Source organism: Calidris pugnax, unplaced genomic scaffold (genome assembly GCF_001431845.1).
Source record: "Calidris pugnax isolate Ruff unplaced genomic scaffold, ASM143184v1 scaffold144, whole genome shotgun sequence".
Lineage (NCBI taxonomy): Eukaryota > Metazoa > Chordata > Aves > Charadriiformes > Scolopacidae > Calidris > Calidris pugnax.
Window position 1 is genome coordinate 1,479,650 of NW_015090911.1, and position 15,978 is coordinate 1,495,627.

Genomic DNA, 15,978 nt, shown 5'->3' on the forward strand with positions numbered 1-15,978 from the left:
CCATGATTAAACCATGATTACACCATTAACTATACTGTAGACCTGTTAGATGCAATTTCTTTACTTCATTATTGAGTGCAAAAATGACCCCAAGCCCAAGCCCCTTGCTTTGATCTTTTTCCATAAACATTTGTAAATAAATGGAAGAAGTGCAATAGTTAACCATGGCTAGACATGAGGACTTGAAATATATTTAAATTTTATGTAATTTTCTTAAATTGCAACATCTGCATCAGGGACAGGCTTTGACTCCGCTTTGGTACAATTTCTAGCATAGTGCAGCCTTAACACATGACTATAGTTTCTAGTCATTACCATGTTACAAATAATAATTTGTAGTAGTAGTAAACAATATATTTAAAGGCAGGAGACAAATATAACCAATAGAAGAATTGTGAAATGCTGAAATGGCATTAGGAACCAGTCATCTGAAAAATAAATCTGTTTGAAGAGATCATATTATGATGCTCTGACTTTACTGATTAGAAATTCTGTAGGCCAGAAACATAATTTTGTTCAAGCCACCAATAATAATTAGTGATATAAAAGTCTAATTATTTGTTGCTCTTTCCTTCAGAAATTCCATTTCAATCATTCAGAAAGTCTTTGTTTATTTATTGCTAACTAGCGTAAAAACACCAATTTATACCATGAAATTAAAAAGTGGTATTGGTAGGAGCTGCCTTCATGCTGCAACTCATATCAAGGAGGGTAAAAGAAAGAAGGAACATAGTGCTGCTGTTTGTTAATTAATAATAAGGCAGCCAAGCATTGCAGAACACTAAATCCTCTCCACTATAGCTAAGATGTAAGTCTCCATTTTCTCTTATTATCTACATTTCAGTCATTCCCAAAAGCCCCTGGCTGGTTTCAGGGTGCCATTGTACAGATACAGAATCAATGCATGTCCTTGGAGAATGCCAGCCTGAATACAGTCAAACACAGAGAGGACTAAGCCAGTGAAGCAGCGTATCCATTATCATCCAACAATAAATTAAGGAAATTTCTCCTTTCTTCTAGTCTAGAATGCAAGCCAGTGGATCCCATGCCTTCCACTTATGTAAAATTTTGGAATAGACATCTTTATTATTGATCTACTGTTTTGTTTTAAGCCATTTACTGTAGTTAGTGATATTCAGTTATTTAATATTAGAAAATATTAAAACCATGCGAAGCCAACAATACAGACAATAGTTTAGCAAAGTGAGAGTAAAACTACAGCCAGTATATGGCCTGCTTGTTTTCAGTCATAAAAATGTAAAATAAGGTGACTGTTTTTTAAGATAGGAAAATTCAGAATTGAGAAATTTCTCAGAACTGAGAAATGGGCTGGAAAATTTCTGTAGGCTGTGATCAGAAAGCATGCTTAAAGACAAACCACCTCGTGCCTCCTGTTCATTAAGATAATCTTGTACTAACAGCAGTTATAAACACTTTAAGATAGTCTGTTAGATGTTTTTACTATGATAGCTTGGAATTAGTAAAAAAAATAAAATTACTCTTCTTCATGTTAAGAATTTTTAATTTTTCTTTAAGTTTTCTGGTTTGAAATGGTCCTTCTTTGACACTGAACCTCTGTTCACACTACGGTTCACACATGGAGATGTGTGAACATTGAAGACAATCCTCAAGTATACAGAAACAAAGTAAGAATTTTTCCTCTGTAACAGATTGGTCTGAAGTAGTCTTCAAGGTAAAGCTTAAGTTTTGAATCTGAACATCAGTTTTCTTTGTCATTAATTATCCATAAATCAATCACTTCACAAAAGTCTTGAAGCTGTTGCATATGAATTCTTCATGTCTAAACTGTGCTGCATTGTGTAATTAACCCTCAGGATTTTGTTTAAGATATTAAGACATGTGGGTTTTGTTAGATTTAGTTTATTTATCTCTTCCTCTGAAAATCCCATTCCACTTTGCCTGGCTTCCTGAATTTTCAGACTGGAAAATTAATGTTGGTTTAACTTCACCCTTTGCAAACTGCATTTTATTATTTTTACTTTCACTCCACAATCAGAAACAGAATTCTTTGATGCAAAATTGAAATCATCATTATTCCTGTACACTTCTAATACAAAGCTTCAGCTATTTATAGAGTAAATTTTCTTTAAATTAAGAACCCCAGTTTTGCTGGAGATCAATTATTATTGAAAAGGAAAAGGGTCTCTGTACTTATTCATAAGCTTGTATTCTGCAGGGGCGTTTTGTCCTTAAACATTTGCATATATCTGTATCTCACGCTGCTTTAAAAATAATATTACCTAAAAGAACCCAACTGTAAGATTAAAAAGCCTTTATGCTTTGTTTTCCTTTCACTTCTTTTTAGATGGTCAAATTTATTTCCTGTTCTGGTTAAAATGGGGAAAAATCCTACCCACTAGCTGCAAGTCCCTCAGATCTCGGGAGTGTGCTCAGTGAGTCTATAGAGATGCTTTTCTTCTTGCATTGAGTTAACCTGATGAAGTTCCTAATATAGAATCTCCTAATTTGTCATCTCTGTTAAATATCTCTAAATAGACAGCATGATTCTTTGTCTGCTGTGTGATTTACTTAAAATCACTGTTTTAAAAACTAGACAGAGCTCAATACTTACATTCAATATGTTACTATTTTACTGCTGCTTTTTCCAGGCAGGACTTAGTATTGAATCAGATCCAAAAATGATGTAGATTACAGGTTTACTGGCCACTAATAACTCCGGTACATCTATAGACAGAAGTTTGTGTATGGATCTTTTTTTGGTAGGATTCTGCTTGAGCTCATTTCATAAACAGGCTCTACCTAGTAAACATAGTAACTAGACATGGATGAGGAAAACTCAGTGAAGTTCTTTCTGAATAAAGTCTCTCTTACAAAAACACCACAAAAACGATACAAGAAATGTTAGTGATAAGGAAAATAGTGAAATATTACCAACAATAGTTATGGACGCATCTTGACCAAAAAATGTACAGTCAAAATATAATAAAAATACTACTGTGTATCTTACTCATTGCATGTGCAGAGACACCTTAACTAAGGTGTCTAAGATTACTATGAGTAATCTGAAAGAATGAAAATCATCAGGAATAATGATTGAGGGTGTTTAAGTAATGTTACCTGAATATTATCTGATGAGCTAAGACAGAAAATAATGAAAATATCAATTCTTCCTTTCTTTCTTCAAGCACCTCTTGAAATGTGGGGAGGTAAATTGCAGTAAGAGGACTCTATGGCCATAAAGTCAGTTATTTTATCATTCTGCCTCCATTATCTTACTCTACACCTTTATGAGATGTAAAAATGACTCTACTATCTCTGGACATTACAAGGTCAGCCTGCCTTTCAGTTCACTGGACTCCTTAAAGTGCTATTGTCAACTCATGAGGCTGAGTCAGATAAGCTCAGTACAGGTGGCGGCTCTACAGGAGAGAATAACTGCCTTTCCTTATTCCCCTCCCACCCTTCAGTCTGCACTGAACCTGAGGAACCACGAGAGCAAGCCATGAATCAGTAAACTGGCAGAGCTCAGAGATCAGCCAGTCAGTCAATCTTAAGAGCAATTTATTCTTGGATTTGTGGATGCTGTGCAAAAGGGTGCTTAGAAAAATCTAGGATAGGGTAGTTATTAAAGAAGATTAAAGGGTATTATCAAGTGCTTCAGCAAGTTATAATTAAAAAAAAAAGAGGGAGAGAGGAAAGAGAGAGAGAGAGGGAGAGTAGGCTAATTTTTCCAGTCAGTGAAGTTTCAATGATGAGAAGCCTAGTTTTGCTTTGTTATTGGCTTCAATATTAATTATACTGTATTTTTTCCACTTAACAAAAGGATCAGCTTCTTCAATCCAAATTCCCTAGTTAATTTTTTTAAGGTAATAATGCATACATAAGACACAGTCTCAATGTTTTTGTCAATTAGAGGTGCGCCAGCTTGGCACACTTGCTGAAAATTTAGCCTCCTCCGAAATTGAGTGCCTCATGACACACAGATAGCCCAGGTATGAATCTTGTCTTGTTAAATGGAAAAGGTAGTTCAGCACTTGCTTCAATCATGTAAAGTGCTCTACAGGACAGCATCTTTCTGTCTCTTCTCCTGTAGACAGAACAGGGTGATTTTTATGGTGTTATACAGAACATCAGATTATATAACCTGATGGCCACATGTGCCCTTAAAAAATTGTTCATCTGTCTATTTGTCTATGTAACAACTTATTCCTTTTCACATTCACTCTCACTGTAGCATCTGATTGCCCTCAAACTAAGATAATTGAAGCCAGAAGACATTCTTAGAAAGCCAGTACTGAGCATGCAACCCAAAAAAAGTAAAATAAATTGGAAACCTTTCAAACTCCTAATGAATTGAGTAATTCTCAGTTTTATTTATGAAATCTTGAGTCTAGATGGAACTTACTTGGATTTAGTGCTTTTACCCTGGCAAAGAAGCCACATGGCAAGACCTAGCTTCTGTGACCAGCTGGAATCTGGAAGTGCTTTGTTTTTCTAGAAAAGATTATTTCTTTCAAAACTACACAGCTAAATCCAATCTCGAAGCATGTATCTCTTTGACTCTCCACCCAGTTTTATCTTCAGAGGTTGATTCAGTTTCCAGATAAGTGATGGAGCATGATCTGCTTTCAAGTTTCCCGGATTTCTGGACTGTGGACTAGAACCACACCCATAGATATTCCCATAGACTTTAACATTCCCAACACTACATGAGGGTGCAACACAACCTCATTTTTCATAAACAATGTCTAGGAATGGCACACAGCTGATTAACACTTGTTGACCATTCTGAAACCTGCTAGCCACAGCTAATTCCTCCCCTTGTATTCAGACCACATTCAAGATTCAATTAAAATCTTCTCAGCATGTGCTGTATCTTTCACTTATCAACGTTAATGACCAAGTCTTGAAACCTCCATTATACTGTCTGGTGCTTTTTGCTTCCCGCGGCTGTGCTACACAGAACCCGACATAGCCAGAGCTTGTAAAGACCCTTTGCGTCCTTAGATTCCAGACCTGCAAGGTCACTTCATCAAACCAAAGCTCATTAAAAAGAAGGAAGAAAGGTGATCCACCATTCTGACCTCGGATATTGTAGCTGAAAAAGCCCTTTGCCATTTATATTTCAACTTTCAATGAGTATATGACTCAGTACTGGAAGGATTTGTAGCTGACACTCAATAGAAGCTGCTCTCGAATTTTGACAAATCCCATCTTGAGCCGAGAAGAGAAACAGATATTGATCCTAAGTGTACCTAATTCATCTCTGCACTTGTAATCCCAAAAGAAAATGGCTTCTATGACCAGAGGGCGTTCAATATTTTTTCCATCTTGTAAAATAAACAGCAGTTATTTTGGTGTGTCTTCACGCGTCAGGAGTAACATTGTAAGTAAACAAAGCACTGATTTTTTTCTTCTCTTTCCTGAGCAGAGTTATAAGAACTGCTGGGCCTTTTGATTGGACTAATTAAATTGTATCTAATAATTCAGACTCATGAATGTCTGGAGGCCACAGTACCACAGCTGAGATCTGTGGTTCTGAAAGGAAGCTTCATTCCTTTATGAGAAGACTGTATTTTAGCAGGGATCATGTAATAAATCACAAAGAAATTCATTTCACCCCAATGACCTAGCCCCAGTAGCAGTGTGGTGGCACTAGCACCTGATGGGCACTGAGAGTGATGATACACGGAGAGATAAGATGGTGAGATCTGTTGTCAATTACAGTCATGCAAATTTGGGGAAATTCTATTGATTTTACATGTTGTTTAGATGTTGTTTAAGATATTGCCTGAGGTCAGGATCTAGCCCATTATTTTATTTAATATTCCTTTTTTTAGCATGTCATATCAGAACAATTGCAAAATATAAAAGGTCCTGAGGGTCACTTGTGACAAGAGCTGGATAGGAAGAAACCACACACCTTTGCTGACAAATATTTTCAGTTTCTAAAGCATAATCAGCTAAGCAGGATCTAACCGTGCAGAATATTGTGCATGAAGTCCCACTCTAACATGGGAGAAACAGTCTTTTCTGGAAAATAACCAGAGTGGGAATTTGAAAATGAGTCTCCTACCATTATTGGGATATTGAATTTTACAGGGCAGCTGGGACTCTTTCCTGACATAGCTAAGATTCACTAAATATGCTGAGTTCCTGTGAAAAGTTTTCATTTCAATGAATCAGTCTTTTCTGACAGCAATGACAACAAATGCTGAAAAATTTCCTATCAGCTCCAATAATCACGCAAGAGAGCATCTGGCTGCAAAAGACTTGTGAGCAGGGCAGAGATTTTATAGACAGGTGAGAGGCATTAAGTGCATCTCAGCAGGGTTTTGACAGTTTTAAACAAGAGACTGTTACAGGAGGGAGAAAATGAGGAATTTAGTCTACATTTTAGACTTTTAAGAGCATTGTTATCTTAGAAACAAGGCTAACATGGTGTAATTTGTGTGTGTGGTTGGTTGTTGAGAATGGGTGTCACACACATAAGCACCTAAATTTTCCCGTTCTAGATCTGATTTCGGTTTGCTATTTTTTCCCCGTATAATTTCTTAATTCATTGCCGCTACGAGTTCAATGGCACATAAAAAGCATCTCATCAGTGTCTAGTACCTTTTCCTGGACTGAAATCTCAACCTTCTTGTGAAACTACAAAGCTGTAATTCAAACAGGTGCTATGAACATGCTTGTCCAGAAAGACCTTCCAAAATGCCTGGTTATGTTGAAATCAATGGATGTGTCTGTCTGCAAGATAAAGGTGCATCTCAGTAAGACTGCAATCATGGCCCACTCAAGCCATTCCCAAATGTAGGAAGTAGTAGGACAGTCAAAGCAGAGAGGTGGCAGGTAGGAGGCAAGATTTGGTGCTCTATTAGATCCAGAAGCTGTTCTCTTCAAGTAGCTGTAGAGATCTGACCCAAGGAATACAATGGGATTGCTGGATTATACTAAAAGAGCACATAGTTGTCCAACTCTGTTTCCCACAACAAAACTAAGAGGAAAAGAAAGGGAAGTCCCAGATGCTGACACAGGCAAGTGAGGATTCACCTTCAAGCAGGAACCCATAGTTTCTTTCAGGAATATCAAATGCCTTCTGAATTTTCAGCTATCAAATGCACAAATATTATCAGCTAAATGATGGCAGAATAGGGAAAGTTCATCTTGTAAATTCAGCAATATTTTGGTTTAAAAAATGAAGGATTTAGTTACATGTCCTGTGCTCAGACAAGTGCAAACAAGAAATTTATTCATTGGCATTTTTGTTTTTCAATACTTTGCTGTTACCGGTCACTTCTAAAACATGGAGCGGGGGGGGGTAGGGAAAGGGGGCAGGGGAAGCTCTGCATTTCTTCATAATGAAGAAAACAAAATGAGTGCAAATTGGATGTTTTGGAGAGAAAAAAGATAAAAAATGAATGTAACACAGGTTTTTCTTTTAAAGAAAGTTCATATAGAATGTTTGGTTTACATTTTTCAGATTTTCAGATTTTTATTGTTTTATTGCTTAGGGCAAGATTGCTGCTGATGTGAGCAGCACAAGTAAGCAAAAAACAGGAATTAAATTTCTGTGGGTTCTCCTGAGTAGCTATCAGAAAGACCCAGTCACTTCCTCAGCCAGAGTACCACATAGCTCTGCTGAAGTTATGAAAGCCGTGCTGCAGAGCAGCTTATAAATGATCTGGAATTAATACTGGACAATAAACAAAGGAAACTACTCAACCACATTTGCAGACTCATATTGCAGCAGTAGAAGAATCCAGAAATAGATAGGTCGGACTGTAAAGATGACTGTTGGAAAACAGGCATCATAAGAACAGTGTGTAATGGTCAGGTCATTTAGGTATTCTGATCATCAGATGAAGTAATGTGAAATCTGTCATATAGAAATGAACGATCATGCTAGTTTTTATTTACTTTCTTTACTATAACGAATTTCCTACTAAATAAATAAATAAATTAGTAAAGACATCTGGCAAGCTTGCAGAGCTTGGACATAAACAGTAATTGTAGTGCTTTTGCACTTGCATATCACTTTTAATGTACTGTTCTTAAAATTATACAGATTAATTAAGCCTTATGACTCTTTGTTGAGGTCCGTAAGAAAAGGCAGATGATACTTGCTGACACTCTCTGAATGTCAGGAAGTTAAATCAATAACTAACATTCTCAGATAGTTTTAAAATGGTAAGTTGATACAGATTCTCTATCATTTTTGAGACATCTTGGAGAACAGGAGAAGTGCCTGAGGACTGGAGGAAGGCAAATATCACCCCAGTCTACAAAAAGGGCAAGAAGGAGGACCCAGGGAACTACAGGCCAATTAGTCTCACCTCTGTCCCTGGGAAAGTAATGGAGCGGCTCGTGCTGGATGTCATCTCCAAACACATGGGAGATCAAGAAGTTACAGGTATTAGTCAACACAGATTTACTAAGGGTAAATCGTGCTTGACCAATCTGATAGCATTCTATGATGTTGTAACTGGTTGGCTAGATGAAGGGAGAGCAGCAGATGTCATCTACGTTGACTTCAGCAAGGCTTTTGACACTGTCTCCCATAACACCCTCATTAGAAAATTAAGAAAGTGTGGGATAGATAAGGGAGTAGTGAGGTAGATTGAGTCCTGGTTGTGTGACAGGACTCAGAGGGTTCTAATTAATGGAGCGGGGTCAAGTTGGAGGCCTGTGACCAGTGGTGTCCCTCAGGGGTCAATACTCGGCCCAGTCCTGTTCAACATATTCATTAATGACCTGGACGAGGGGACAGAGTGTATCCTCAGCAAGTTTGCTGATGATACCAAACTGGGAGGGCTGGCTGACACTCCAGAGGGCTGGGCTGCCATCCAGCATGACCTGGGCAGAGAAGAACCTAATGAGGTTCAACAAGGGCAAATGTAAGGTCCTGCACCTGGGGGAGGAAGAACCCCAGGCACCAATACAGGTTAGGGATGGATCTTCTGGGAAGTACTACTAAGGAGAAGGATCTGGGAGTCCTGGTGGATGGCAGGATCTCCATGAGCCGGCAATGTGCCCTTGTGGCCAAGAGGGCCAATGGAATCCTGGGCTGCATAGGGAAGAGTGTGGCCAGCAGGTCGAGGGAGGTCATTCTCCCTCTCTACTCTGCACTGGTGAGGCCACAACTGAAATACTGCATCCAGTTCTGGGCCCCCCAGTTCAAGAGGGACAGGGAACTACAGGAGAGAGTCCAGCGTAGGGCAACAAAGATGATAAAGGGATTGGAGCACCCCCCTTACGAGGAAAGGCTCAAGGAGCTGGGACTCTTTAGCCTGGACAAGCAAAGACTGAGGGGAGACCTTATTTATATTTATAAGTATCTAAAGGGTGAGTTGAAGGATGATGGAGCCGGATTCTTTTCAGTAGTTTCCAGAGATAGGACAAGGGCCAACGGGCTCAAGCTGGAACACAGGAAGTTCCATTCAAATATGAGAAAAAATTCTTTACAGTGAGGATGATGGAGCCCTGGAACAGGCTGCCCAGGGAGGTCATGGAGTCCCCTTCTCTGGAGATCTTCAAGACCCACCTGGATGCAGTCCTGAGTAATGTACTCTAGGCGTTCCTGCTTTGGCAGGGGAGTTGGACCAGATGATCTCTAGAGGTCCCTTCCAACTCTAACAATTCTGTGATTCCGTGATTGTATTCACTCAGAGTTTTGTATCAAAATTCTAGCAAACAAATGTATCTATACATTTCTCACTTAATTTTTTTTTTTTAAATGACTCTTTCCAAATTTGCTGTTCCTTAATTTCTGGGACTGTTTTCTTTATTGTAAGGTGGATGACATAAAGGGTGTACAAGCTGTCTTAGATCCTGCAGGTTTCTCTATTCTTAACAAGAGCAGATTGTAGTTTTCATTGTCCATGGTTGGAAAAATAAAAATAAAATAAAATAAAAGCTGTAAAAATGAAGTCCTGTCCAGGCTGTCTAACTAAACACTGAGGAGAACACTAACAAAGGCCTAGGTTCACTGTTCCCTTAGCACCTGATTGGTTATAATCACTCAAAATACACTGAGGAGCACATTCACAAAGGCCTAGATTCATTGTTCCCTAAGCACCTGATTGGTTATAATCATACAAAATACTCCATGATGTTAAAAGCATGAGCTTAATTTCTCCAGAGGTTAATTCAGCCTTCCTCTGATCTCAGTTAACTGGTAAAGAGACTTATCTCTCTTCATTGACTAGACAGGGAGCTGAAGGGAACTATATTCCAACTTAAAAACCCTCAGATGCTTCACAAATTAGCAGGATTAATCCAAGTCTATGTCTCTATGTGTGGCTGACTCCTTCATATAATGTTTCCATCAGAAAACCAACTTGAGAGCATGCGTATCTAATTGAAAACAACTTGAGTGATGGTCAAAATAAGAATCCTTTCAATGAAAACTCAGTTTGTCATCTAGAAAGATGACAGTAGCCTTAAAAACCCGAGATGTTAACGTGGCTCCTCTGTTTCCAGTAGGAAATTTTACCAACTGTTGTGCAGCCAAGATCTCACTGCATTTGCTAGTGGAGATACCATTTGAAACAGGCCACCTCAGCTTTTCAGCCCAAGTCAAAAGATTGTTAAATTGCATGGCAGCAGTCTATTTTACAGGTCCTCTTTCTTTCCCTTTCTTTCTACTGTGAAGTTTTGGAAAACTGCTGACCCTTCTGTTCTCTGAGCACACAGAATACTACACAGTACTGCTACTTCAATACAGAATTTTCTGTGACACTGTCCTTGACCAAAATTCTCTCTTATTGTTATTAAGCACATTGTTGATTCTACTTGACTCCTTTTCTTGTACATGCACGGATACACCATATTTATATACTCTGTAAATACATAGAAAGTATTTTCTCCCATATATCAACCCATTAATATAGATTATACCATTTATTTCTACTTCTTCTAGATGAACACAGTAGAATCAAGAGTATTCTTCCCTGTAGTAGGAACAATAATATATTGTTGATAGAAAGATACCTTAATAAGATGAAAAATTCGCTCAATGACAGGAACAACAGATTTCATAGGAAACTAGGTGACAGGAAAGAAGCATTGTATTGTTTGGAACACCTGTGGTTAATTATCATAGCTGAATACATTAAAATCAGTTTCCAACCTCATATATCTTCATAGACTGTTTGGCGATATTAAGTGATAAAGGCTTAATAATCAAAAGTACTGAGTTAGCAAATGTTTTCTAATTTTAATAACTTCTTGTTGTAATTACCAAGTCTTGGAGTGAAATGATTTAACTAGAAAGTAATCAAGAAGTGTCTACTGTTAATTGAAGGAATTATAAAAGATCTACATTTTTAATATATTCCTTGGGTAATAAAATTAAAGTCTATGATAATTATTTTATAAACCACGCTGATAAGAAAAGTTTGATACCAAAATGAGATATTGTGTATAATAATTCCCATAGCTGCGTTTGCCTTTGGCAGGTATAACCCAAAGCAAGGATACTTTGGACATATCCATTATCTGTCATTTCACATCTTAGAGTACTTATACAATGTCCATTCATGCTCACAGCTCCTATGAGAATAGCAATAATTATCATTATACTTATTTTCTCAACTAATAAAGTGAAGCTAAATGCATCAAGATAAATCATGGCTATTTACAGGTTAGATTGAAAAAATTCTGTCTAATCTCCTTTTGACAGAAAACTGAATTTATAAGTAATCTGTATTTTAAAAGAAATTGAGATTATTGTCTTTTCATAAAAATTTTAACTTTTCAGAAAGAAAAAAGATACATTTCAAATCAAAACAAAAAATCAAATATTAAAGATTAAAAAAAATGTTCAGCTAAACCCGAAATAATTTGCATTTAGAAAAAGTCTACAGATCAGCTAGTAGGATTTATATTGTTCACATTCTTCACCTTTTCATTATTCTCTGCCAGCAGAGTACTTAAAATGGATGGTATTTCCCAAAATCCTCCATGGTTATGCGTTCCTATGCTGAACCATACCCAGCAAGTGGGGTGTCAAAAATGCTGAACGTGTCATAGGGATAAAACCTTTTTTTCCTGACTGCTGCTATTTCTGTTAAACATTCCAAGCCACTGATCATCCAATTTAAAACTTCTGTGCTGAACTGCTATTCCCTCTTGGGTGTCTGTTGAAGTTAATTTGTCAATGCACAAGAAGCATGGGATAAAGTTCTTCTAACACAGGTTTGTCAGAACAGACATGGTGTATGTAGGTTTCTGAAATGGTGCACACTCTTAGGTCCTAGGCTTGCATGAAAATCTTGTACTCTAATAAACAAATGCTATTAAAAAAAGATGTTTTCCATGAACGGGAAAAAATGACCTGCTTGCAGGCAAAGTGACAGAGTTGAAAACTCACACAGAATTGTTCTCCAACCTCTTATAGAAATAATTGGAAAACAAAAATACATTCTAAAAAATGAGAAATTAACTAATTTTTTTTCAGGAGAATGCCATTATTTGATTACAACTTTTAGTTATTTCACCTGAAAAACACATTTAATATAATAACAGAACCAATATCACTATTCTTTTGGTTGCAGTTCTTAATCCTGAAGGACTTTTCAGACCATCAACACATGATATCATATGACACGCATGGTGAGCAGTCACTAGTGGGATGAATAGTGACATCTGTATAGCTGACCAAAATTCAAATGGTCTGTCTAACAAGACTGCAAGACGTTCAAGTAGTGATTGACAAACTGTCAGGCGCTTCAGACCAGGTTCACAAATGCATGTACATTTTCATTCCTAATTTACGCATGCGGTTAATACAATGGTAGGCGCAAATAAGACACTTACATGCCAAAAGAGTACTAAGAGCTGGAAACGCTGATTCACATACGTATATGAATTCTCTTGTCATTCAATTGGCTTCTATGCACCCATACCTTGTTCTTAGTTTAGTAAACCTTTAAAAAAAACACCCAGTTAACCAAACAAAAATGCCCAATATATTTTAGTTCTCTGGAAATGTTCAGAGCAAACTAAACATAAATGATTTGACCATAAAGAATAGCTGTTTTGTTCCTGTTCTGCCTTAGACAGAAGAGACCACCTTGACATAAGGCATCTATTTGGAATTAATGACTGGTTGGTGATAATGCTCTCTAGGTGCTCTCCAGCCCATCAGGCTCCTCCCATCTCTTCACTAATCTCCAGGAATTACCTTTGGCCTTGATCATTATTGCTTAAATAACCACATCTTGAACACTTAGGTTACTTTTCATTTACCTGCCATCTAAATTCATTCTTCAGAGACAAACTGTCAGCAAAGGAGATATGAGTCAGTGTTTTCACTCTGAAAGAAAAAAAGAAAAACTTCACTCTATGGCATGTTTTATATGAAGAAGAAAAAGAATAATTATATGTTACCTCTTATGGTTACCTTGCAATAGGAAATTTTCTGGATGGCTTCTTTTACAGAAGGAGAAAATCTATTTTACACAAAGAAGCCCCAAAAACTGGGGGAGTGGAGCCATGGGAGAACTTTTTCATCCTTCAGGATACAAAAAGGGGAGCATTACAAAAGACTGTTCCCAACTGGACATGGATTTATAAGTTACACAGAGCACCCTTATTTACTGAAATGCAGAAGTATATGCATGAGAAATTCCCAGCTGCTGACATTTTGTGAGCTTTTAATAGTACCATTAGTCAATATATCAGTATGCAGCATATCATATTGACTAGAGCTGATGTTTATAGTGGAAAGCTATTGACTTATGGGACGAAAAAGTGGATATAATTCAGCTTCAGGCATTATTACCCACTGGAGGTTACTTTCTCATGTACAGGGACAATAATTTGCCCTGTAAACTGAAAACTCTAGGCTCACTATATATTTTAGTATGTACTTTAATAAGACTTTTTTTTTTTTTTTCCCTAAATGTGCTTTACATAGAAGCTGGAACTTCAGCAGTAGTATATCCTATGTTACCAGAGCCAATACTGAAAAAACCACCCAAAGAACTTTGAGTGGCTTGCTAAAATATCTTAATTTTAGAAATGGTCAATAACACATTTAGGTATGATGTAAAGTGATACCTCCTACATATTTATCATACTATATGACATTGCCAGTATTCTTGAGGTTGGACTTTAAATCCTAAATTGACTGCTACTCATTAACACATCCTTAATATGGGATTCGGTTGCTTGGTATATATCTCAGCTAACTCTGCTGGTTCCAAGAAGCGGTATATGATTTATCTCAGCTAACTCTGCTGGTTCCAAGAAGCCAAACAGGTTGTGCAGAGAGGTTGTGCAGTCCTCATCCTTAAAGATTTTCTCAGAATCACTAATCAATCTGGTCTGACTCTACTTTGAACAAGAATTGGGACAAGATGGCCACTTGTGATCCTTTCCAACCTCTGAAAGCTTATACTGGCTTTTTCTGCGTTCAGTGGAGAGACATATAAGTTAGGTCACATCAGAAAAAGATAAAATCTGTTACAAGTGGGAAAAAATGCTTCTTGTAGCCACTCTAGAGGGAACCCAGAAGATTACACTGGATTAGCTAATTAGCAGGCAGCTAAAAATGGTCATATGGCGAGGGTCTTCACCTTGTGTACACAGACTAGGATCACATGATTATTCCAAGATGTTTTCTTTATATAGAGCTCAGTCATCCTTGATTGCAACTAGTGTCTTAGAAGGCTACCTTAATACACATAAATATTGCATAGAAAAAAAAGTACCATATGCATTGACTATTGGGGTGGATCCTACAGTTTTTAATAAAAGATTGGTTTGCTAACCACAAGACGCAAACACTTCAGCTGACAATAGATCTTGATAAGCTAAAAAAAAATTCAGAATTAGCTTGTCAATAGAAGAAATGAGTCAATAGCAGAACAAATGCTATCCACTTCTAATCATAGTAATGGCACAATAGACAATATTCATTATCCACTTGTCAAATCTTGGTATGAAAAAAGGTAGTAATAGATCAAGGATAACATAACAATAACAGTAACAGTGATAGTAAAAACAAGAGCAACAGAAAAAAACAAAAAATATCATGTCCTAAAATTAGTGACATAAATCAACGAGTGTTTTCTTGTGTCAATTCACATTAAGACACACCGTATAAGACATAATAACTTCGAGTATTCTAACACAACATGACATCCTTGTTTTACTTCATGAATTATAATTTAAGACTTGATTTGTTTTCACCCATGAATAGCTACTTACTATAATATAATATGTTCAGGGATTTTCCCCAGGTTTCTTGGCAAGATACTCACTTACCTATGTCCTAGGAGAAAAAACAGTTCTTTCCTCTTGCCTGTTTTTGGTAGCATTCATCCTAACACTGATACTACATAACTGGACTAAATCATTTCAGTCACAGTTTGACAGCTCAATACTGACTTTTTCTCATAAGAAGGAAAGTCTTTTGAACTAAAGCATATGATGAGACAGTTTTGAGAGTTTGGGTAAGTCAGGTTTCCCTCTTTGCGGAGTTCTGGTGATGTTTTCCTGCTAGACAAAGTATTTATTCCACTACCTGTTTGGCCCTTGATTAATACTGACAGCATTACAGGATGAGCCAAGACGGTGTTGTTAGCCACATCAAATTCCATCACTTAAAAGTAGGTGTCTGCATTTCAGGCATCATATACAAGTTGACTATCTGAGATCCCATTATAGTCAAAGGGATTAAGTCAAGTTATGGTTAACATAGGCACCTTAGTCTAAAATAGAGAGTCACACTTTATATTTTTTGGCCAAGTGGTTTCTAGAATTTTCAGTGCATTGATTAAATTTCCATTGACTGCAATGAGAACCAATTTATCACCATTACCATATGTAGGTTCCTGAATCTGGAGCTGAAACCCACCCTTAAATGCTCAGTCTAGCTGACTACACATTTGAGTCTCTAATATCATTTGAAATGCTGCAGTGTATCTAAAGATTTGTGTGGGGCTGGCAGATGTGACACAATTTATACGTGGGTAAAATCCTTCTGTTCTT